The following is a 25,970-nucleotide window of genomic DNA, read 5'->3' on the forward strand; positions in this document are numbered from 1 at the left end:
TTAATTCAGAGGAGCCACAAAATGTTGCAGGGGATGTTCCACTAGTTATGTCTCACACCTAACTTGCAAGCCAAATCAAAAGATTTCAAACATGACTTGTTTTAACAAACTTTCAATTTACTCCTGCATCCTGTGAAACATCAAGCACAGAGTTCTGCTTTCAGGAATTGCAGTCCTTAACACAGTTAAATTAGCTTTAAAGGACCAAACATCTGTTTGTTTGCTCTTGAAATTTTAAATAACTTAAAAGCTATAATTAACATCAATCTTATTTTCCAATTAAACCATATTACTTGATAATTCTATACATTATAGATAAGGCAGAGATACTATTCACAATTCTTACTGCATTTTTTTGTTTTTTTTGCATAAAGAGAAATCAGCCGAAATTTTGAGGTGAACATCTTAGTTTCTCTTGCAATCTTAAGAACACCTTAAATCATATTCAAGATTTATTCTTGGTGCCCAGCATGTGACCCCCTCAATTGCTCTAGAAGCCAGCCCTTCAGGTCAGGTGTAAAAACATACTAGTCTGCTGCCTATTTTAAAAACACTGCACTCCTAAGACAAGCTGGTCATTACGACCAACAGCAGAAAAAGAGCAGATTTAACGTGTGTGACTAAGGCCTGGCAATTTGCTTCTATTTCCTAACTCTTACTAACTCAGGATGATGGTGTCTGTTCACCAGGTCACTGCAAGTCAAACTCAAGCACTGTCTGGATACAAAATTAGTCATACCCAATGTTTTCAAAGAGTCTTGCCTTTTTGTTATTCAGTACCAAGTCTGGAAACCTATTCTGTCAACTTAAATTGGGTAAACATGATTATTTCTGGGTACAAACCATCTGGATCACAAAAAAGCTACCTGGTATGGTTGTCTTTTTTTTATAATTTAATTTACCTTCACACTTTGTGCAACAAATCTACTGCATTTTTCTGTTTTCTGTCATTTACCAACTTTACTCCAAGATGATCCTCAATTAAAACCAGCCCAACAATGAGCAAGTGAAGCTATAACAATCCCTGGAAACCTTAGAGATATCACCCAGCAGGGGGAAAACAATGAAAAAACTAACTTGAGTGGAAGAAGTGCACTTAAGATGATTGAAAATCCAGAGTGTAAACCAAACGTAACAAAAACTATGGGAACTGCTTAGTCATGTCATATGAGCTAGTAGAGATTTTATATGCAAGGCAAAATGTAAACAGGGTATGGGGATACACTCCATTTGTGACACCTGTCTAAGCGGACAATCCAAGTATATACATCACAAAAACACAAGGGTGACCACAAGGCCTGCCACACACCATTTTCAAGTAAAGGAATTAGGGGAGGCTACAAATGGCACTAAATGCAAGAGAACAGCCAGTACACACTGCCACTCCCATGGTGACAGAAGATTGAGCAGGGAAAATGACTACCAGGTTACCTGGAATACACTGCTCTGTAGTCTCACCATGCATGAAAACAGTAATCAACAGGACAAATCAAACCAGCAAAATGTTAAACATGGCTCCACCCAAAATAAACTGTTAGCATTTTGCATGCATATGGTTTACACATCACATTCACACCAACTTTCGTAATACGTATATACACACTTATCCATTATATGTACAGACACAGTATATACATTTTATATATATATATATATATATATATATATATATATATATATATATATATACACACACACACACACACACACACACACACACACACACACACACACACACACACACACACACACACACACACACACACACACACACACACACACACACACACACACACACACACACACACACATATATATTTACATATATAGAGAAAAATCCCAATGAGGCAAGCTAATAAAATCCCAACAGCAATCAAAATGCAAAATCCCAACCTGGAAGGTAAACGCCGACAGCAACTGATGTAAAAAGTCTTTTATTGCAAAATATTACCAGAAGTAAACGCTTTTGTGGTCAAACAAACCACTTCATCAGAAATAGTTACAATAAAAAACAGAGCATCCTTATATACATACTCCCCAACAGCCAATTAATCAATACAAATTCCCTCCAAAAACACAATTAATAATCAAGTTAGTAAAAAGCAGGTTAAAGCAACAGCTACATACATCCAACATAAAAATCTACACAGATATATGGCTATACATTGTTTAACCTTCTCATTTAAGTTTCTTCATACTTTGATTTAATAGGGACTGAATCATTGTGCCCCATATATCTATGTGCCCCAAGTCTCAGGATCCACTCTAGTTCAATGTTTTCAGTATTATGACTAATGGGTCCTAGTCTGCCATTGTCATGTATAACAGATAAAACTTGAAATAAAAAGTGTGTTCTCTTCCTAACTGTAGAGTGTGCTTTGCAAGTGCACTGAATAATTCACCTCTCCTAGTGCAATAATCATGGTCCTGAATCCTGTCTCTTAGTCTCCTATTAGTCTTGCCAACATAAAAATTAAAATATTTGACACGATGTGCAACATAAACCAAATTAGCCATGTTGCAGTTAGCTGACAGACCTGACTTCCAAAGTTTTCCAGTGACAGGATGCTTAAAAATTCTTGATTCATCCACAAATGAACAATATGGACAAGATCTACATTTCAGTGCCCCTCCCAATAGTGTAGATGCTGTTCGTGCAAGCTTGTTTTGGGATTCGCAGGTAAAACCAGCACTGAGTCTACATGGTTGCTTAATAGCTTGTTGAATAGTGCCAACATGCTGGATTGATTGATTAGCATACAATTTAAATGCTTATGCTATAATTACCATGCCATGGTGTTTACCTTGTTTGAGCAGTGGCACGGACCACTACACAGTCCCTACTGAATCTAAAACTCTGTGCTACCATGCAGGTTTTATTGAATTTGGCTGCTTATCCATTTCTTGACTGAAATATAATTCTTTTGTTACTTATTCTACTAGCATTGTGTTATCCTTTGCCTCTTTGATACAGTTCTCCACATTTGAAGTTTCTTCTTTTATTGCACAATGGTCTGAGAAATCCATCACTTTTGTTACCTTCTTTCTCTCTTCCAAACCCAAGGAGTACACAGTATAATCAACTTACCTTTTTACATTTCCATATGTGCATGTAAATGTTTCGTATACCTGTATATCTTTATTTTCCTACCAGTTTCTTAAATTACAATCAAAATCCCCTAAAGTAACAATATCCATATTCTCTCTCTCTATAGTATATATATATATATATATATATATATATATATATATATATATACATATATATATACATATTCACATTACTGCCATATAACTTTAAACCGTTTTATTTCTGAAAAATTTAACAACTTTACATCTAGTAAAACTATAATATCACAACTCTGTTTTTACACCATGCCACAGTATTTTATCATCTGTTATCATTTAGCAAACTGTTAACATTTAATAATACAATAAATAGACTACTCTTTTCCTGCTTTGCAATATTATTTTCTTTTTTCATTAACAGTAGATTTTCCCCAGTTCTAATATCATTTATTTTAAACGTTTGTTAGTAAGTTTTTATAAACATTCTGCACTTCCACATCATACTCTTCAGTGCAGATTCAATAAAGCATACATGGTCAGCTAAGACTGTGTGCTTGTCATGGCATGACATGCACATGGTAGTGCACGGTTTTATATTTGCTAAGTGGCTCTACATGCTTTGTATAGATCCATAAACATGGTAAACATTGTGGCATGCTAATTATAGCATAAGCAAACACATTTTATGCTTATCAACCAATACAAGATACAGGAGATATTTAACAAGCTATAAACAAGCATTTAGACTCAGTGTAGGCTTTCCCTCTGAATTCTAAAACTTATTGGAATACAACCATGGAAGGTACTCTACACAGAAACAATGTTATAGGCTGCTGTTGCTGTTTTACATTATGTATGTGCATCAAGCACAAGTCTATGTTTTTACTGCTGCAAATAGACCTTGGACAAGAAGAAAAAGGGCATTTAGACCCCTTTTAACTTACCATGGTTTGCACTATGTGGAAACTGTAGAATGCTAAAAGGTGGATAGAAATGCAGTGCAGGAACTCTGCAACATTTGTCATCCACAACTGAGAGCAAGGACAAACTAAGTGGAACTAATACCTGTGGTGACTAAGATATGTGCAGTACTTACAATATTAGCTACATAAAGTTTTCAGAGGCCAACAGGTCATATGCTGCAGATTTCACAGGTATCAATATCTAAGACCCTACATAAATTCCTGAATGCTATGCTACAACAGGCCAGAAATTATGTACAGTTTCCCTGTATACCCGAGGGCAGAGCTGCAACTGTGACACCAGGGAAATACTGCCAGTCCAGCTATCTGAAATTGTGTAAATAATTATATGTCACTTGAAAATATTAATATGATTTATATATAATTGTGAGGCTGCCAGCCCAGCTAGCTGGAATGATGCAGTGGTGGAGTGGTAACATTGTCGTCTCAAAGCAAGAGGTTCTGCAGTTTAATTCTCAGCTGGAGTGGTTTCTGTGTGGAGTCTACATGTCCTCCTTGCTTTCATGTGGGTTTCCTCCGGGTACTCCGATTTCCTCCCATGCACAAAGCCATGCATCTGGAGTGTTTTTCCCTGGGCATCTGCTGAAAATTGGCTACATCACAAGTCGGACTTTCTTGGTAAACAAATGATAAATAAATAAACAAATGATAAATAAATAAATAATTCTATGTTATTTGTGAATATTGCTTGATTTATACAGAAATGCATGTTATGTACTGAGCTTCAAAAATGTAACCACAGTGTACGCTACTGGAAAAGAACAGAAATGTATTTAAACTATATACCTATGCAAATATATGTTTTAATAGTAGAAGTTGGAACATACAGAGTTAACTTGCAAGGCTTCAAGAAAATAGATTGGAATCAAAAGGTTTTACGATTATTTATCTCAGTTTCATTGAAGTAGACAGGATGTCTAGAACTAGGAGTTTTTTTTTCTATCGTCTTGAAACAGAAATAATTAGTAGGTTTAAAATGTAAAGTGTTTTTATTGCTCTGTGACTTCCTGGCAGCTGCACATCTGAGAGATAGGTATTTTTCACAGAGAAGTGTTAAATATTCAGTTTCTGTTAGCCTGGGAACTGAAGGCAGGTAACAAATGATGATATCATCTGAGTTAACCCAGCAGTAATGTTGATTATTAATTTAAGCCCTCTGTCAGAGAAAGACTTTGCATTTTGTATCTTGTCTTGGATCTAGAAATATCCATTCAGCACTCATCATCTACATTTACCTTGCTAATAATAAGTCTAGGTACAGTCATTTCTTTTAGACATAGTTAGGAATATAGTAAAGATTAGTTTAGATGTTTTCTGTATTTATTTGAGACTGTTCTGCAATATTGTTTTAAAATATTTCCTGTGATTCTGAACTCTGTAGTTACTATGTTGTGTGAGTATTGTCTTGTTCTTTTATTATTTATTATTAAATATATTTAAACCTTTAATTTGATTCTGGTTTGTTTAGAGATACTTAAGCTCTCAGAGTACTTGAATATGTATTTGGTGACACTGTATAGGCCACTACAATAGCACACTTAACAGTTGGATAATAGTAACATCACACAGCAGGATTGTTCACCCTTTCGGAAGGGCCTTATAGTAACTGGTAAAGAGCTGGTTGGTGGCAGTGATAACTACCTTTTAGTCTGGACAGAAGGGGACATAGCTAGTAAACCTGTGCCAGCCTTTCCTAGGAGTGTGTGTGTGTGTGTGTGTGTGTGTGTGTGTGTGTGTGTGTGTGTGTGTGTGTGTGTGTGTGTGTGTGTGTGTGTTTGTATATAAGTCAAACCTCAAAGTGTGTGTGTCAGCTACTTGGGCAGTGACACAAAGCACTGGTTGGACAGAGAGGGTGCTGGAGGTTTTAGCTTGACTGCTCAGCTGAGATCTTAACCCTATAGCAATGCCAGTGGGAAGTCTTACTGGGGAACTGGAGAGAGATGGAGAAACTACCCCCAGACTGACTGTGATCTCTGTGTGCTCTTAAGGGAAATTTTACTTTAGTGTGTATGTGTGTGTGTGTGTGTGTGTGTGTGTGTGTGTGTGTGTGTGTGCGTGTGTGTGTGTGTGTGTGTGTGTGTGTGTGCACTTGTCATCCTCCCAATGTGTATGTCCCTCACTGGTGCTAGTGATGAGGATTGAGGCTCCTTGATTACTGGGCCAGTGCAGGGGCATCACATATTAATTGGTGGCAGTGATGGGATATCCACTTCACATATTAATAGGTTGATAGTGGTGAGATAGTCACATCACATATTAATTGGCTTGTTGTGGTGTGGATACTGATAGCCTGTATACAGTGGTCACTAAAGGTGTTTGTACTCTCAATCAGCCGTGCAGTGAACATTCAGAGTTTATATCACGATTATTTTATTTGTTAGCTTAGTTAGTCAAGGAGAGTAGGCAAGCATGTCAGCAGAGGTGTATAGCAAGCTGACAAGGAGCCAGTTGGCTGAGATGTGCCAGGCTAAAAGACTGGTGCATGCCAACCTGACTAAAGCAGACATGATTGCAGCTTTAGTCACATCTGCATCACAGAATAGCAACCAGGAGGACAATCAGACTGGCCGTGGAGATGTACAACTCTCAAGAAATGGCCAGATCAACCTTTCCAGAGAGGACTTAAAAATCCATCTGGAGTTAAAGAGACTTGAGTTGGAGGCCAAACATTAGGAAATAAAAACAGCAGAGAGACTAAGACATCTGGATGCTGAGGAGAATGAGTGTCAGAGGCAACATGAAAAGGAGATGCTGACTCTTCTCCAGAGTCATGTAATGGGGAAGGGAGTAACCGAACCCCAGAAGCAACAAAGGTCAGTAAATTTCTTCTAAAATTTATAGAGGGGGATAATTTTGATAATTTCATTCTTATGTTTGAGAGGGTATGTAAACAGTATAATATTGACCAAGGGCTCTGGGTACAGTTTCTGACCCCCATACTCCATGGTAAAGCTATTCTTTCCAAACTGTCTGATGGTGATTGTTTAAATTATAATGTTGTACAGAACTGTTTTCTAGAATTTTTTAAGTTAACACCTGACACTTATAGGAAACCATTTCGTGAGCATAAACGCAAGGCAGATGAAAGTGTTTGTGCATATGTTGCTGAACTAAGCATTTAATTTCATAGGTGGTTGAGTGGATGTCAGGTCACCACTTTTGAAGACTGGCAGATGTTTTGGTGAGAGAACAAGCACTTAGCACTTTGCCTGAGGACATGAGAATCTGGATAGCTGATAGACAATGCAATACTGTAGATGAGTTGGGGAAGAAGGGGCACCTATACCTAGCAAGCAGGGCATCACTGCACAGGAATGGGACACCCAGTGCTGCTCATGGGTCTAAGGAAACCCATGGTAGGCAGCCCAGACTGCCCCAACAGAGTCTGCCAGTAGCAGGAGAAGCCATTAGTCCAGGTACATGTCCTGAACCAAGGGTTAAATGTTTTAAATACAGCCAAAAGGGCCATGTAGCATATAGATGCCCACAGATGCAAGGTGGGGAACAAAAGGTGGGAGAGCCAGTAAGTGGGAATGACAAAATTCCAACAGTAGGGTGTATGGAGACAACAAAGGTACCAAGCTACCACAAGAGGTTATATTTTATCTTAGTGAATTGGAAAGAGGCCATGGCTAAGAGAGACACAGCCTCTGCCCTAACCATTGTGATACCTGCAATGGTTACAGAGGAGCATTACTTGCTTGGGCAGTCTACTCCAGTCAGAGCTTTAGGAGGGACCTGATTCCAAATACCTTTGGCTATGGTTCACCTTGACTAGGAGGTTGGAAAAGGAAGCAAACAAGTAGGTGTGTTTGAGGATATCCCTGTAAATGTCCTAATAGGGAATTATTTTGATAATGCAGTACCTTGTGTTCATGCAGTTACATGCAGTCAGGCTTGGAGACAAGCTTGTGGGTCTGGTAGCCTGGGGGATACCCAGACAGACCTCACACTTGCAGCCAGGACTGGAGAAGTGGTTACTTTAGGGAGGGAGCTACCCTGTAGCAGTGAGACTGAAGGTGAGCCACAGCTGCTTGTGGGTACTGATGTTCCCTTGGACAGAGTGACAGAAAGGGCAAAGGTGAGTAGTAGCAGTACCTAGGCTGACAGTGAGGCACCATTGTCAGAGGATACCAGATTTCCTGTGGAAGGGGAGCTAGCAAGGGTTACAAAGAGAGAGCTGAGACAGGCTCAGCTCTCAGACCCTACATTACAGGCCTGAGGGAGGTAGCTAGTGAGGCACCTGATTCTGAAGGAAAGGGGGAATCTGTATACTGGGACAAAGGGTTACTGTATGGAGTGGACCCCTGAGGGAGGGCTAGAGGGTGAGAGAATATAGCAGTTGGTAGTGCTTAGATCCTATCATCTGGCACTTCTAGCCATAGCCATTGATATTCCCTTTGCAGGTCATATGTGCATAAAATGTACAAAGAGATGCATTATGAAGAACTTTTATTAGCCTGGGATTTCCATAGATGTAACAGTGTACAGCAGTACGTGTCAGCAGTGCTGAAAGGTAGGCAAGGCAGGAGAGAAGGTTAAAGCTCCTTTGATGCCTTTGCCTCTGATTGAAGAGCCATTTCAAAGGGTAGCTATGGATATTGTGGGTCTTCTGAGTATCCCAACTTCCACAGGGAAAAGGTATATCCTAGTGGTAGTAGATTATGCTACCAGATACCCCGAGGTGGTGGCTCTGTCCTCCACTGAGGCAGAAAAGGTGGCAAATGCTTTGTTAGATATTTTCAGCAGGATAGGTTTCCCAAAAGGGATACTGACTGACAGAGTTGCCAGTTTCATCATGTCAGACCTGCTGGCTTGTCTGTAGAAGTACTGTGGTGTGAAGCACCTAAAGACCTTCCCCTGCTATTCCCAAATTAAAGGTGTTGTTGAGAGGTTAAACTCTACACTCAGGATGATGCTACAGGCATTTGCAGACCAGTTTAAGAGGGAGTGGGACAAATATTTGCCCCATCTATTTGCTCACAGCGAGCTTCCCCAAGAATCCACAGGGTTTTTTTACCCTTTGAGTTGCTGTATGAGCATAGGGTGAGGGGACCTCTAGATATGATTCAAGATGAGAGAGAGGCTGCGTGTGAATCCCACAAGGATTCTTGTGGCATATGTCCTAAACCTCAGGATCAGGCTCAGGAAAATCATGGGCTTGGCCCAGGAGTACCTGTCAGATAACAACAGCAGTAAATAGTCTGGTATGATAGGAATGCCCGAGCTAGAGAGTATGCTGCAGGGCAGCAGGAAATGGTTCTCATTCCTGTCAGACACTGCAACCCTACAAGGTGGTAAGGAAGGTCAGTGATAACTACATGGTAGAACTGCTAGGCAGGAGGCAGGGGCAGACATTGTACCATGTTAACATGATGAAACTTTAACATGACAGGGAGCCCCAGGTGCTAAGTATTTGCAGTACAAGGCAAGAGGAATCTGAGGGGAATCTATGGCTGCAGGAAGGCAGCCAGGAAAATCCCAAATTACTATGGTGGAGCCTAGGTTTACAGGCAGATGATATGACAGTCCAGCACTGTACTGGGGTCAGCAATGCTGAGGCAGCTGTAATCTCAAGACAGGTTATAGGGTAAGGTATCCCCAGATAGTCAACCCTCTCAAGCAATGTTTCCCAAGGGTCACTAGAAAAACTAGCTTGAGTTTTCGGGGAAGGGAGAAATGTGACACCAGGGAAATACTGCCTGTCTAGCTATCTGAAATTTTGTAAATAATTATATGTCAATTGAAAATAGTAATATGATATATTTTTATTTTATTTTCCATTTGTTAACCGGGGGTGTCTGACTGAGGCGAAAAGGCCCTCTTTCAGCAGAGGCCCGGGGAGAAAAGCTCCACAAAGAAAAATTACAGACACATTTAGTTATTTAGACATAATCAGTATACACACAAATTACAAGAGACATGTTTTTACAGTGGTATGCGGCACAAACAGTTACAGTGGAGAGAACAATCAAAAAAATATTAATTTTAAAAATAAAGGTAAGTAATAGATTTGTGGTGTACTGCTGAACTTTGGAATGTAGGTAGAATACATACATAGTACACAGGTACAGTACATACATTGTAGATTAGCCAGTGTTTGTGAGTAAGATTGAAAAACTATTATCAGTTTGCTCTAGATTTAGTATGTATATGTTATCCGCTTTCACTAGCCTGGGGAGCAATCATGGCACTGCCAACTTTGCTTGAAATGTTGCCTGATGCAATTTAAAATCTGATGCAATTTCCCACCTGCACGTAAGGTGTTTGTTTATGAATTTTTCCTGTTGGAACCAGGAAATGTTACTAAATGGCATCTGGACTATTACAGAGGAAGCTCAACTGGCATGGTTTTGACATGTACTAGATACTGTGACATTGTTTTGATGTTTACAGTGCAACTTTTTAAGTAATTGTTAATGCTTTGTGCCATGCTACTACTGCTTGAGTAATCATGTTATAGTAACTGTATAGATGTTGTGTGCACACAGAAGTGCCCATGAAATCCTGGATTTACGCTGTTGAACTTGTCTATGATGCCCGAGTGGGGTATTGTGACGAAAGCTTTAGCCAAGTCCAGGTATGCTGTATGGACTGCTTTGGCCTCTTCAATGGCTCTAGTGACTGTTTCGAAAAAGTCAACCAGGTTCAAAAGGCAGGATCTGCCCTTTACAAAGCTGAACTGGGTGGGATCAAGTGTCTAAGTCCTCAATGTCTCTGAGTTCCATAATGATTCTTTCCATAGCTTTGCAGACCAGGCTGGGTAAGGTTATGGGGAGGTAGTTACCAGGGTCTGTAGAGGTGCCTCCTTTGTGGAGTGGGACTACTGCTGCTGTACGCCAGTGTTAAGGTACATATCCTGTAGTAAGGCAAAGGTTAAATAGCATTTTTATGTGCGGGTTTAGCTACTCTTGGAGTTCACGTAGCACGCAACCTGGGATATCGTCAGGTCCCATTGATGCTGTCTTTTTAGCTTTACTGAGGGCGGTTCTCACCTAGACATCTGAGATGACATGGAGGTTACATTCAGCTGGGATAAGTATTTCTTCTTTTGGCAGGTGAGGGAGGTGAGAAATTTGCACTGAACCGGTGTGCCAGAATGTTGGCAATATCTGTGGGATCAGGGTATTTTTTGTCATTGTAAACTACCGCTGAGCATATCTGAGGGTTTCCGCCCAGGTTTCTTACATAGCTGAAGAAGGCCTTGTGGTTATCTTTAGTGTCCATAGCGATTTTCTCTCAGTTGGCCTTGGATGTTTTTTAAGAGACAACATAGCTTTCTACTACTGCTGATCAGAGATGCCTTCTCTTTATGGGATTTTGCTCTGTCATGCAGTAGTTTCCTTTTGTTGTACAATTTGTTTATGGCTGGGGTCCACCAGTCAGGACGCCTTCCCTTGGTGGAGAGGGTCTTGGTTTTATTTGGGATTGCATGATCCATGCATTCTTGGAGATGTACGTAGACAGCATTTGTGAAGGATTCTGCATTGTGGGATGTGGTTTCCACTGGCCCAGTCGGATTAAAGGATACCATCTCAGTTATAAGAAGTGTGAAGTCGGCTTTTGAGAAGTTTTTCACTAGTCTTGTGTTGTGGGTGGAGGTGGTATCTGTATATCCCGGGTGATTAGTTTGTGGTCAGATCTCACTAGTGAGGGGTATACTTCCAGTGTGGAGCACTTTGTCCCCATGTTTGTGATTATCTTGTCTAATACAATATCTCACCTTTGTTGTAGAGGTGACTAGCTGTTTCACTGCATTTGAATTTATGAATTCCAGGAACCTTTGGCCTAGGGTGTTAGTAAGTTCGTGATTAACTGTACTACTTAGACCGATTGCTTCATGTCATGATTGAAAACAATTATGTATTTAGCTATGCTAGTAAGTAGAAGTGCAGAAAAAAATATTTCTGATAGCATTATAGCATGGCCTAGTTTGATTTTTTTTAGAGGAGGGCAGGAAGGATTTAATTTTGCAAGAAAGCCCTGGTCTTGAATGCATGGATGAAGATGGGCAGATAGTGGGTTTATTCTTTTGCAGGTTACTGTAATTTTATCAGGCCAGTTGCTTCACTATAAATGTATTTGATTTGACTGTATTTCTCCCATTTTGTTTGTTCTTGGAGAAAGAAGTATTGTGAGAGGGAGACATAGGAAGCGGAAGGGAGATAAATGTACATCGGTGATGCAGTCTTCGGTAGTACTCAAAACAACATGCATTTATCTTTCATTTGCAACCACCCCCAAACATTTGTGTGTGTGTATATATATATATATATATATATATATATATATATATATATATATATATATATATATATATATATATATAGAAATATAGCGATAGGTGCATTGATTTTCACGTGCCTCACTGCAGGTATATTACTTCAGAATGTTGTATTGCATTGTGTTTTTCAGGTGTGATTTCAAGTGTAAAGCAACACAGCCACCACCAAAGATACCATCTGTTGAGGAGAAAGCAAGCAGCATTTACCTGTTGGGTGAGGAAACCGACTGTGATGGTTGTAGCAGTGGTTCAGACGATGGTATGCACCTTGATGTACCACATAATGCCAACCAGAGTGAGGATGATGATTATGACTCGGATGATGACATTCCACTCGCACGTCTGCGTGAAAAGGCCATTGCCTGTGATAAGGATGATGCTCCTGTACCCGCCGTTCCTGAAAGACCACTACCGGTTGCCAAAGCAGACCTGACCAGTAATTATGACAGTGACCAAGACAGTGAGGATGAGGTGCCACTTGCACAACTAAGGAAGGTGCCCACACACAAGTTGGCCGCACACATTGGCCACCAAGGGCATTCAGAGTATGACGCAGATGATGACATGCCTTTATCTGTGTTCACGAAAGCACCTGGTCTAAATGACACAGCTATGCAGTCCTCCACAGTGCAAGGCACTGCAACTGCTGATAAGGGTGTGGATGTGCCTTCGCCTGTGCATGATGTGGGAAGTAGTCCACAGTTTGGTGATTGTGATGGAGATAATCCTCTAGATATGAGTCCAAGTAGCTCCTTGTCAGAGACTGATATGGGTGTGCCTCAGCAGGGAACATGTGTCAGCAGTTCACTACCAACTGCAAGCAGTACAGTTGCTACTGGCATTCAGAGAGCATCATCTCTCAACCCTTCAGCCTTTCCCATTTCCAACTGTTCTTTGCGGCCCAGTCAGGTACGCCGAGCATGCCCACCACGTAAAATCACGTGGGAAAAACATCTTCAAACTTTACACATTGAGGAATTTGTGGGGCCAGTAGGACCAATAGATCACTTGGGCTCAGATAGCACAGAGATGGACTTCCTGAATTTGATGTTCCCAGAGGAGCTATACACCTGTATTGCTAATGAAACAAATCGCTATGCTGCACAGAGGCAGGCCGCAGCAGGCAAGGTTGATACGCGGTGGAGTCCTGTGTGCCCAGGAGACATACGCACATTTTTAGGTGTCAGAATATACATGTCTATTGTACATGTTCCTGAATTGAGGCAGTACTGGGAAATGCACCATGTATATGGTCGCTTCCCAATAGCAGAGTACATGACCAGAGATAGGTTTGAAAAAATTCAGCAGTACTTCCACTGCAATGATAACAGCCTGAGCCTACCACATGGTGCTGTGGGTCATGACAAGCTACATCACGTACGGCCAATACTGGATGCAGTGCTTCATGCATGCAGGACACATTATAATGTGCATCGTGAGGTGGCTGTAGACGAAGCCATGGTTGGCTTCCGTGGATGCTTGACATTTAGACAGTTTATGCCTGGTAAGCCTGAGAGGTATGGCATTAAGGTGTGGGTGTTGGCAGACTCAACCAATGGGTATGTACGTGAATTCCAGGTATACACTGGAAAAACGGAGCAGAATACAGAGGTCGGGCTGGCACACAGAGTTGTAGTTGACTTAACTAGGGGACTGATTGGCAAGAAGCATCACATTTACTTTGATAACTTCTTTACCTCTGTTCCACTAGCACAGCAATTGCTGAAAGATGATCTATACTGTTGTGGAACCATGCGCACCAATAGGTCAGGATGGCCTCTTACATTCAACAGACAGGCCATTGGAAAAGCAGCTCGAGGCTACTACAAACAATTGCAGAGTGGACCACTGCTAGCTACTGAATGGAAGGATAGCAAACCAGTATTCCTCCTGTCAACTAACTGTAACCCAACCTTGCCAGTCTCCAGCACATACAGAAGAAAGCGTGATAGAAGAAAGACATCAGTGCCATGTCCACCAGTTGTAAACATGTACAACAGTTACATGAATGGGGTGGACAGAGCAGATCAGCTGAGGACACAGTATCCCAGTGCCAGAAAGGCCCGCAAATGGTGGCTGTACTTGTTCTGGTTCTTATGGGATGTGGCCATTGTCAATGCTTTCATTATATTCCGTGAAAGTATCAGACATCAGCAACTATCACGTTCTGGACGTATTATTCCGGCAACACAGTTACAGTTCCGAAGGAACCTAGGCTTGCATCTACTTGCCAGTTACACAAAGAGGAAAAGATGCACTGAGATTACTGTCCCAGAGGCTGTGAGCCGATTTGAGCATGGCTCTCACTTTCCAGTGAAATGTCATAAATCAAGATGCATAAACTGTGCCAGCAAGGGTAAACGTGCTGAGCCATCATGGGGGTGCCCAACTTGCAAGGTCAACCTGTGTGTTGAATGCTTTGGAGAGTACCATGGCCATAAATTTCTCCCATAGTGCTGTGGGCCTTGGGTGTGCCACTGTGATGTAATGGTTCCCTCTGGCAAAGGACACATGCAAAAAAACACAGCCTGGGTCAGTCTAAGCCTTTTGACATGTTGCCTTGATGTAGCTCTCCACTCAGTCTCCCTCCCTTCAGGTGTAGTCAGTGTATGTAGGTCAGGGCAACAGGGTTTACATTAGCTCCTCCCTTCTGCCCATTGCAGAAAGGACACATGTAAATAGAACAGGCAGAGGTAAAGCAGAGTGCCTCACCTGCTTTTTCAGTGTACATGTGCTCTTTCTGTGCCCCCATGTCAGTTAGCAGCCAGCACGAATGCAGGAAGGTCCCTCTTCACTTTTGTTTTGCCAACTGCTCTTAGGTTGCTGGGTGCATCACAGGGGGCATACCCAGCCAGCATGGATCTTGTGATCCACCGGGATCGCACTTGGGAACCTGGAGACTCTACAGCACAGTCCCATAGTGCTGCTGTCCTCGGTAAGCATGGGCTTGGGTGTGCCACTGTGATGTACTGCAAAAACATGCAAAAAGACACAGCCTGGGTCAGTCTTGGTCTTTTGACATGTTGCCTTGATGTAGCTCTCCCCTCAGTCTCCCGCCCTTCCGGTAGGTCAGGACAGCAATTAGTGAGTTACTTCAGTCCCTCATCCCTTAGGTCCATTGCTGAATGGGCACATGTAAAGAGAAAAGGCAGAGGTAAGGCAGACTGCTGCCACTGAAGGAGGTCATGAGACCATAGTGGTATCAGCAGTCTGAGTGGGCAGCCGGCACAGCTATGGGACACTACAGATAACCAACATCTGGAGCCCCATGCCTGTCCTTGGCATATTAGTGGAGCGGCGGTCCTTACCCTGCTTTTTCTGTTTACATGTGCCCTGGCTGTGCACCCTTGTCAGTGTCCACCCATGCTTTATTTCAGATAAGGTAAAACTGTCTTCTGCTGTTCTGGGAGTCACTGGAAAGGGAGCAGCCAAAAACCTTACGCTGTCCCATCGCCGAATATTGTGTTGCTGGGTGCATCACAGGGGGCATACCCAGCCAGCATGGATCTTGTGATCCACCGGGATCGCACTTGGGAACCTGGAGACTCTACAGCACAGTCCCATAGTGCTGCTGTCCTCGGTAAGCATGGACTTGGGTGTGCCACTGTGATGTACTGCAAAAACATGCAAAAAGACACAGCCTGGGTCAGTCTTGGTCTTTTGACAAGTTGCCTTGATGTAGCTCTCCCTCAGTCTCCGCCCTTCCGGTAGGTCAGGACAGCAATTAGTGAGTTACTTCAGTCCCTCATCCCTTAGGTCCATTGCTGAATGGGCACATGTAAAGAGAAAAGGCAGAGGTAAGGCAGACTGCTGCCACTGAAGGAGGTCATGAGACCATAGTGGTATCAGCAGTCTGAGTGGGCAGCCAGCACAGCTATGGGACACTACAGATAACCAACATCTGGAGCCCCATGCCTGTCCTTGGCATATTAGTGGAGCGGCGGTCCTTACCCTGCTTTTTCTCTTTACATGTGCCTGGCTGTGCACCCTTGTCAGTGTCCACCCATGCTTTATTTCAGATAAGGTAAGACTGTCTTCTGCTGTTCTGGGAGTCACTGGAAAGGGAGCAGCCAAAAACCTTACGCTGTCCCATCGCCGAATATTGTGTTGCTGGGTGCATCACAGGGGGCATACCCAGCCAGCATGGATCTTGTGATCCACCGGGATCGCACTTGGGAACCTGGAGACTCTACAGCACAGTCCCATAGTGCTGCTGTCCTCGTAAGCATGGGCTTGGGTGTGCCACTGTGATGTACTGCAAAACATGCAAAAAGACACAGCCTGGGTCCGTCTTGGTCTTTTGACATGTTGCCTTGATGTAGCTCTCCCCTCAGTCTCCCGCCCTTCCGGTAGGTCAGGACAGCAATTAGTGAGTTACTTCAGTCCCTCATCCCTTAGGTCCATTGCTGAATGGGCACATGTAAAGAGAAAAGGCAGAGGTAAGGCAGACTGCTGCCACTGAAGGAGGTCATGAGACCATAGTGGTATCAGCAGTCTGAGTGGGCAGCCGGCACAGCTATGGGACACTACAGATAACCAACATCTGGAGCCCCATGCCTGTCCTTGGCATATTAGTGGAGCGGCGGTCCTTACCCTGCTTTTTCTCTTTACATGTGTCCTGGCTGTGCACCCTTGTCAGTGTCCACCCATACTTTATTTCAGATGAGGTAAGACTGGAAGGGAAGATGTTCACTGGTTCAGAAGGGATGGCATTCACCTAACTGAGGAGGGCATTGCATTCTTCTTGACCAACCTTCACAATGGCGTGAGGAGAGCCCTGCATGATTGTGAGAAGAATGGAAAACACCCATGACCAAGCTGGACCAGTATAGTAAGTAAAACACTATTATGAAATGTGTTATGTAAAATTTATTTCTCTGAGCTTGGCAAATAACTGTTATGGAAATTATGATTTTTTTCATATTTTGGTAAATAACTTTGCAAGGGAGCATCTGAATGTGCCAAGTAATATCTCATTTTGAAGACAGTATTGCTGGTTCTAATATGGTAAAATAATTGTGCCAGTATGTTTGACACATCTGCAGAAATCAAAGTTTGTTTGAGACTTATGGTTATGGAAATTATGATTTTTTTCATATTTTGGTAAATAACTTTGCAAGGGAGCATCTGAATGTGCCAAGTAATATCTCATTTTGAAGACAGTATTGCTGGTTCTAATATGGTAAAAGAATTGTGCCAGTATGTTTGACACATGTGCAGAAATCAAAGTTTGTTTGAGACTTATGGTTATGGAAATTATGATTTTTTCATATTTTGGTAAATAACTTTGCAAGGGAGCATCTGAATGTGCCAAGTAATATCTCATTTTGAAGACAGTATTGCTGGTTCTAATATGGTAAAAGAATTGTGCTAGTATGTTTGACACATGTGCAGATATCAAAGTTTGTTTGAGACTTATGGTTATGGAAATTATAATTTTTTCATATTTTGGTAAATAACTTTGCAAGGGAGCATCTGAATGTGCTAAGTAATACCTCATTTTGAAAAGATTATTTATAGTTCTAACATGGTAAAAGAATGGTACCTGTATGTTGTACTCATAGGCAGATATCAAAGTTTGTTTCTGACTTAGGTTATGGAAATTATGATTTTTTCATATTTTGGTAAATAACTTTGCAAGGGAGCACCACATTGTGTGAAGTAATGCATCATTTTGAAGACAGTGTTACTCCTTACAACATGGTAAAAGAACTCTGTCTAGGCACTGTACACACGTACAGATATTACAGTTTGTTTAGTCTTGTACAAATATGAAAATTATACATTTACAATACTTCTCATTATTATGCCCATATCTTTGCGAGGAGCATGGTAATCACACAAATGATGCGTCATTTTGAAGCTGACATTCAGATGCACAACTTCTACACTGATATGTAGGCTCTGTCTGTTACAGGTGATGAGATATTATGCTTTGTTTATTTATCAATTATGAGAAATAATATACTAATCATATTTCTGTGAATATCTCATGAAAGGAGTATCACACAGTTATGGTTAAAGTATCATTTTAAAGCTGACATTCATACTAACAAATTAAATTCAAATTGTATGGGTCTGCATGGTACATAGACCAAGATATTGTGCTTTGCTTTTCCAAAAAATTTAAAAAATTGCACAATATCAGCATTCCTTGCCAAATATTTCATTATGACTTTGATATGCACTATCAACATTTACACTGTTGGAAAGGTCAGTGTCTGCTGAACAACTTTCGCGTTTAAACTTTTAGTGTAGCTCTTATAGTTAAAGAGTTATGAGCATTTGTTTTCTGTATAGTATTACAAATGGATTTTCTGAAAATGAGCTCAGGCTGCTCTGTTGTTCCTATGGTGGAATTCAGCAGGCAGCTCTTCCTGAGCTGCTCTGGAGTGAATGAGTTAAAGGAGGCTTTGGATGATGTGTTTTGAATGCTAGTAGGGACAGAGTTCCATTTTTTAGCCACCAAACTACTATATAGTGCATCTCCAAAGCTATTGTAGCTGTTGATGACTTCTAGTAGTAGTTTCCTTGATGATCTAAGAGGCCTTTTGGCTGAGTGATGTTGTACTAGGTTTTTGAGGGCAGGACACTTATTGGGGAGGTAATGGATAGAATGACAGAGGCAGAGCTGATTGTAGGTTAGGAGGTTGGGCAGTTCAAGCCAGTGGAGCTGTCTCAAAGCAGTACAGTGATGAGTTCTATATGAGCAATTTGCAGCAAAGCGGGTAATTCTGTTATAGCAAGCTTCCATTTTGCTTAGTTCAGTTTTGTTGAGATTAGTCAGAATGGGAGATGCATAGAGTAGGGTGGATAGAAGTTGGGAGCGAGCAATGGCTGATCTTGTGTTGTTGGTAAGAAATGGTTTGATACGGTAGAATGACCCCAGTTTGGCATGTACTTTTTTAATAGTTAAGTTCAGATGACTATCAAATTTTAGGTGGGAGTCTATGGTTATTCGCAATAGCTTAGCCTGTGCCACTGGAGTAATTGGAGTAGCATTTGTGGAGTAGATAGTGAATTGACTGTTAGTGTTTTTGTTAGAACTGGTTATAATCATAAGCTGAGTTTTCTTTGGACTGAGGATAAGTTGGGCTTTGGTAAGGTAGTTTTCAACATCAGAGAATGCTAGTTGAGTTGTTTGCAGGAGGGTGGGAATGTTTTGTGCAGCACAGATTAAGGTAGTGTCATCTGCATACTGAATTATAGATGCATGCTGTGTGGAGGTGTGGAGGTCATTTGTGAAGACTGTGAATAGTAGTGGTCCTAAGATAGAACCCTGTGGGACTCCTATAGTTATGGGCAGCTGAGGAGAGAGAGAATTTTCCCATTTCACAGCTTGGCACCTGTCAGTTAAGTAGCTTTGGAACCAGGTAAGAGTGGGATTAGATAGATGATATTGGTTTAGTTTGTTTAGCAGGATTTGGTGTGAGACTGTGTCAAATGCTTTGGACATATCCAAAAAAAGAGTTGACACTTGCAGGCCTTCATTTTTGAGATGGGTTACTGTGTCTGTGAAGCAGAGGAGAGCTGTAGTGGTACTATGGGCAGATCTGAAACCATGCTGAGTAGGTGACAGGATGTTGCAGTCTAGGAGATAGTTTAGCATCTGGGTATGGATGCATTTTTCTAGGATTTTGGCCAGGGGGGAGAGTAAAGCAATGGGTCTGTAGTTATTAAGTTCAGTGGAGGTCCCGCCTTTATGTATGGATGTAACATACAATATTTTCCAGAGTTTGGGCTCATAGTTTTCAACAATTGATCTGTTTATGAGAGTGGAGACTGGGATAGCAATAGCTTCTGCTGTAAGTTTCAAGAAATAGCTGGGGAGTATGTCGGCTGCTGTTGATGAGGTTTTTAGTTTGGAGAGCATGCTTTTGATTGAAGTGGTGGAAACTGTTTTGAGGGTAAAGCTTGTATTAGTGTTATTTGTGTTGGGGGGGATAGTGAGGAAGGAACTGTCCTGTGATACTAAGGATAGAATTGAGTTCACAAAGTGGGAGTTGAATTGTGTTTCGATGGGAACTTTAGTGTCAGGGGTGGTTGGTTTGGGGGTAGCCTTTTGGGTGGATTTTAGTAGCTGGTTTACATTTTTCCAAAATTTTTGCAGGTTGTGTTGGTATTTAGTTTGTAATGTTGTGTAGTAGGATTTTTTTGTCCAGCCTAATGCATTTTTTTGCATGGTTGCGCAGTTCTTGGTACTTAGTTAGGCTTTGTGTTTCTTTGTTTTTTTGATAGTAACGCCAGGCAGTGTCTCTGGACTTGAGGATTTGTTTGGTTTCTTTACTGAGCCAGGGGTTTGTAGAGATTCTAACCTTGATTTTGTGCAATGGAGCGAAAGTGTCTAGGTGTTGTAGAAATGTTTTGTTGAAATATGCTACAGCCTGGTCAAGTGGGAGGGTTTTTAGGGGGGTCCAGTCACAGTTACACAGTAAAGTGTTGAGGACCTCAGGAGAGAATTTTTTTGTGTTTCTAGTGGATATATAGTTAGTGGTTTTGCATATGCTTGTTCTACTACGTATAAAGTATATTATGTTGTGGTCACTTAAGGTGTCTGGGAGACTGCCTGTGTGAGGGTACAATGTGGGGTTGCTAGTTAGGACCCAGTCAAGGATGGATGCCCTTTCAGATTTTTTATCACACCTAGTTGGAATTTGGACTAGCTGCTGGTAGCCATGGAGATTTATTAGATTACTTGGTGGTTCTGATATACAGGTGAACCAATCTAGGTTGAAGTCCCCCAGAATAAGGGTTTCTTGTGAGTTTGTGGAAGAACACCAGGATAAGAAGTCTCCAAGGCTAGCAGGTGTATTACCAGGTGGAATATAGATCACAATTGTGGTGATGACCTTTTTAGGGTGAAGTTGAAGTTGTGAGATAAGTATATCCCAATTATTGGGGGAGGGGTAGGAGTTTGGTAATTGATGGACCGTTAAGTTGGACTTGTAGAGTAAGGCAGTTCCACCCCCTTTGCGAAGTGGTCTGTCTTGTCTAATGATATTGTAGCCGGTAGGGAGAACTTCTGAGTTAGCTATGTTTTTATTTAGCCAGGTTTCTGTTAAAGCAACTATGTCTGGGGAGTAGTGTGCTATTGTGGCCTGGAGTTCAGGTATTTTATTTTTGATACTTCTAATATTAATATTTAGCATTAAAAGATGGTTGGTTTTGCTGCTGTTGTTGATTTGCCCAGGGATGAAGAAAGTGGGGGTGTTATGTTCTGACATTTGTGTTGGAGCAGTTTGTGTTGGACAGGATGGATTTGGGCCTGGGTTGGGGTGGATATCCCCACTTATGGTGAGCCTGGAGTTAAAATTGTTATACAGATGTTGGAGTTTGGTGAGGAGTGTGAGAAAGTATTGTGTTTTTTTGGAGTAGGAATGAGAGCATATGTGTTTAGTTCTGAATTGGTCCGTTATGTAGTTCTTGAATAAGTGTGGGCAGATATTATTATAATGTGTGGTGTCTGTGTATGAGAGTGCATAATGCAGTGTTGTGCTACTAAGTTTAGGGATATTGCTAGAGTGATAACTTGTGGTGTTGTAAATAATTATGAGAATACAGACTAGATTTAGTTGTGTGATAGTCATGGTTATAAAGTTTATGTTGTTTCTAGGTGGGGGGGGTCTGAATAGGAATTATAGGGTTGCACTATATGTGGATGGGGAAGTAGTGTGGGTGATGCAAAAAATGCCTATATTATATATATAGAATTGTGAGGCTGCCAGCCCAGCTAGCTGGAATTTTGTAAATAATTCTATGTTGTGAATATTGCTATGATTTATACAGAACTGTATGTTACATACTGAGCTTCAAGAATGTAACCACAGTGTAGACTACTGGAAAAGAACAGAAATGTATATAAACTATATACCTATACAAATATATGTTTTAATAGTAGAAGGCGGAAACATATAGAGTTAACTTGCAAGGCTTCAATAAAATAGGTTGGAATCAGAATGTTTTATGATTTTATCTCAGTTTCAATGAAGGAGACGGGATGTCTAGAGCTAGAAGTTTATTTCTATTGTCTTGAAACAAAAATAATTACTAGGTTTAAAATGTTAATTATTTTTATTGTTCTGTGACTTCCTAGCAGCTGCACATCTGAAAGATAGTTATTTTTCACAGAGAAGTGTTAAATTTTAAGTTTCTGTTAACATGGAAACTGAAGGCAGGTGATAGAGTCATGTCATCTGAGTTAACCCAGCAGTAATGTTGATTATTAATATAAGCCCTGTCTCAGAGAAGACTTTATATTTTGTATCTTATCTTAAATCTAGAAACATCTATTCAGCACTCATCATCTGCATTTGCCTTTCTAATAGTAAGTAAGTCTAGGGTACAGTCATTTCTTTTAGATATAATTAGGAATATAATAAAGATTAGTTTAGATGCTTTTTGTATACATTTAAGACTGTCCTGCAATGTTGTATTAAAATATTTCCAGTGATTCTGAACTCTGTAGCTTCTGTGTTGAGTATTGTCTTGTTCTTTTATTTATTATTAAGTATATGTAATCCTTTTAATTGTGGCTGGTTTGTTTAGAGATATTTAAGCTCTGAGAGTACTTGCATATGTATCTGGTGACACGGTATAGGCCACTCCTATAGCCTTGGCCTTGGTGACATTCTGCATCAATTCCTGAATGCTATGCTACAACATGCCAGATATTACATACAGTTTCACTGTATACCCGAGGGCAGAGCTGCAACCATGCAGGATTTCTACCCTAGCAAAGTCACCACAGCCACACACAGGTGAGGAGTCAGAGGGGGAACCACCAGCTGCTGTGGGTGTAGGTCAAAGTAGGTGTCCATGCTCTGGCCAAGAGGCCACGGATAGAACACATGCTTATCGCCTAAGGGGTTAAAACCTGCATCTTATGTACATCATCAGCCCCCTTTTTTTCCCATTTTTCTACATGGGGTCAGGGCATCATGTTAACTGTCACCGACTCTCTTGATTCAGTGCCACACTCCTGCCTTCTTCAACATTCATGCCTGACTTTCGCAGATCTTCTTTCACACCATCCATCCACCTCTTTTCTGGATGTTCTCACTTCCTCTTATCTTCTTCCTGTCTGTCACAAATCTTCCTCAACAGACTGTCTTCTGCTTTTCTACACATGTGCCCAAACCACTGTAAACTGTTCTCTTAAATCTTTTCTGCAATTGGAGCTACTTTAGCTTCTGTTCTTATGTCCTCATTTCTTTGTCTGTCCCACAGTGTGCATCCTATCACCTTTCTCAGGCACTTTATTTTCATCACCTTTAGCTTCTTCAACTGTTCTTCCTTTACTGCCCAGGTTTCTGTACCCTACAGTAGTACTGGATGCACCACTGTCTTGTACACCTTACTTTTCGGCTTCTTTGGCATTCTTCTGTCATAGACTACACCTGATACAATATGCCAGTTGGCTGCAGCCCCTCTGATTCTAGCTTTGACCACTTCATTCAGACTACCCTTCTCCTCATCTACTCCTCCCAGATACTTGATGCTGTTTATCTGTTCCACTGTCTTCCCTTCTATCTCTATTCCCAGCGTATTCTGATTTCCCCAATTTGCTGCCATTACCTCCATCTTATATGTGCTTAGTTTCATTTCATGTGCCTTCAGATTTCCATTCCATTCTCCTATCCTTTGCTGAAGTTCTAGCTCAGAGTCTGCCTATATTGCCACATCATCTGCATGCAGCAGCTTTGTTTATCCATCCCCTCCAACCTGTTTGCTAATGTAGTCCATCACCAGCATGAACAGCAGTGGACTCAGAGCTGAGCCCTGATGCACACCCACACCCACTGGAAACCCCTCTTTGAGGCCAAACACTGTTTGTACTTGAGTCATTGGGTCCTTGTACATAGCCTGCACTAATTCTACCAATGTTTCTGGGACTTCAAACCACTGCAGTACTGCCCAGATCAGTTTTCTTGAGACGTTGTCAAATGCTTTTTCCAAGTCTAGGAATGCCCAGTTGGACACTCTTCTCATCTCTAGCTTCTTCTCAAGTATCTGTCTCAATGCAAACATCGGATCAATTGTGCTGCATCCTGATCTGAATCCAAACTGCTCATCTCCCATCTTACATTCTACTACTCTGCATATCTGTTTATCAATCACAGTCTCCAGAACTTTCATGCAATGGGATAGGAGTTTGATACCTCGTTACTGCCCACAGTTGGTGATGTCCCCTTTGTTGTTGTACACTGGAACGAGTATGCTTATTCTCCAGTCATCTGGGATACGTCTTTCTCTCCGCATCTTATGTACATACATAAAATAACATTGATTCCTGGCCACACTCACAACTGTTACTTACCCATGTAATGGCTATGTACTGCTACCATCAGACAGACTCAACCCTGAAGTAAAACACTTATAACTGCTGGACTAACAAGGTAAGTGTTGAACGTGGAATATGATTATAACTGTCAAAGAACAGAAATGAATGGCAGATCCTTGCATATTGTTACTTGATAATGTAACTAAGTATAAGACGTGTGATATCAGGTTGTTGTGTTTGTAACATATCATACTCACATACAAGCCGATGTGTATTCCAAAAACATGGAATACCAAAGGAGTACTGTATTGTTTGCCACAGAAATACCATGATGACTAGTAGTATTTCAAGCACATTAAAATACTATGCAATCTATGATTATATCAGCATTGGTAAGCAACACAAATGAGTGACAACTAAAATTAGTGTATCACAAAAGACAGACAACTTCATAGGTAATTACTAGGCTGATTGTCAGTGCAATCCATTTAAGCTTAGCTAATTATGCTGTGGAAGGTGAAAATCAAACCCTGTACCTTGAGTCTGTCAGGTAAACACAATAACTATTAAGCCAGCCTTTGCAAGTATAAGTAAAATCTGCTAAAAAAAAAAAAAATAAAAATTAGATCAAGAGTAGTCTGATAGTGGTTCTGTTAGGGAAACTGTTTTTAATAACATAATGTATTAAGTAAGGGTTAGGGGTAGAATTAGAGTTATCACATGTGAGAAAAATAAGGAGTTTTTAGGTCTCGCTTGTTTATGCCTCTTCCTATTATCGCAAATAAGTCTGTGTTCCATTTATCAGGAGTAAAAATGATTTAAATAATTCTGCAGTTTTGGTTTATCCACAATGGTGTTCGCAATTTTCTATCTCTTAACATCATTTGAGCATTTCATCAAACATGTCTGGCTTTAATAACATATCAGTAAAAAAGAAATTTAACAGTATAATCTGCAGAATTCTGGTCATTAATTCTAGTTATACATAGCTGAATTAATTTATCCCAGCTCTCTGCTTCACATTTGACAGTTATAGTTTTATGCAGTAGCTAATATATGAATTTATATTAGAAGATTGTATAACTATTATGATATTTGTATGAGGAATGACATCAAAGGCTTTTATCATATACTGATACAAGAATTACATTCAAAGTCGTTGAACTAATGCCACGACCACAGTGTTATAATATTTATAAGATTATTCAGGATCTGGTAAGTGTAACTCCATGTCACTGTACAGAAATACCATGTGAGCATTCATTTTCATAAGCCAGTAAACTCAAATAATAGTAATATATGTTCGTAAATATTACATAAAATGTCTATTAAAACTGATTAATCTTTCCACAAG

Source organism: Protopterus annectens, chromosome 4.part0 (assembly GCF_019279795.1).
Source record: "Protopterus annectens isolate FY-2018-M chromosome 4.part0, PAN1.0, whole genome shotgun sequence".
Lineage (NCBI taxonomy): Eukaryota > Metazoa > Chordata > Ceratodontiformes > Protopteridae > Protopterus > Protopterus annectens.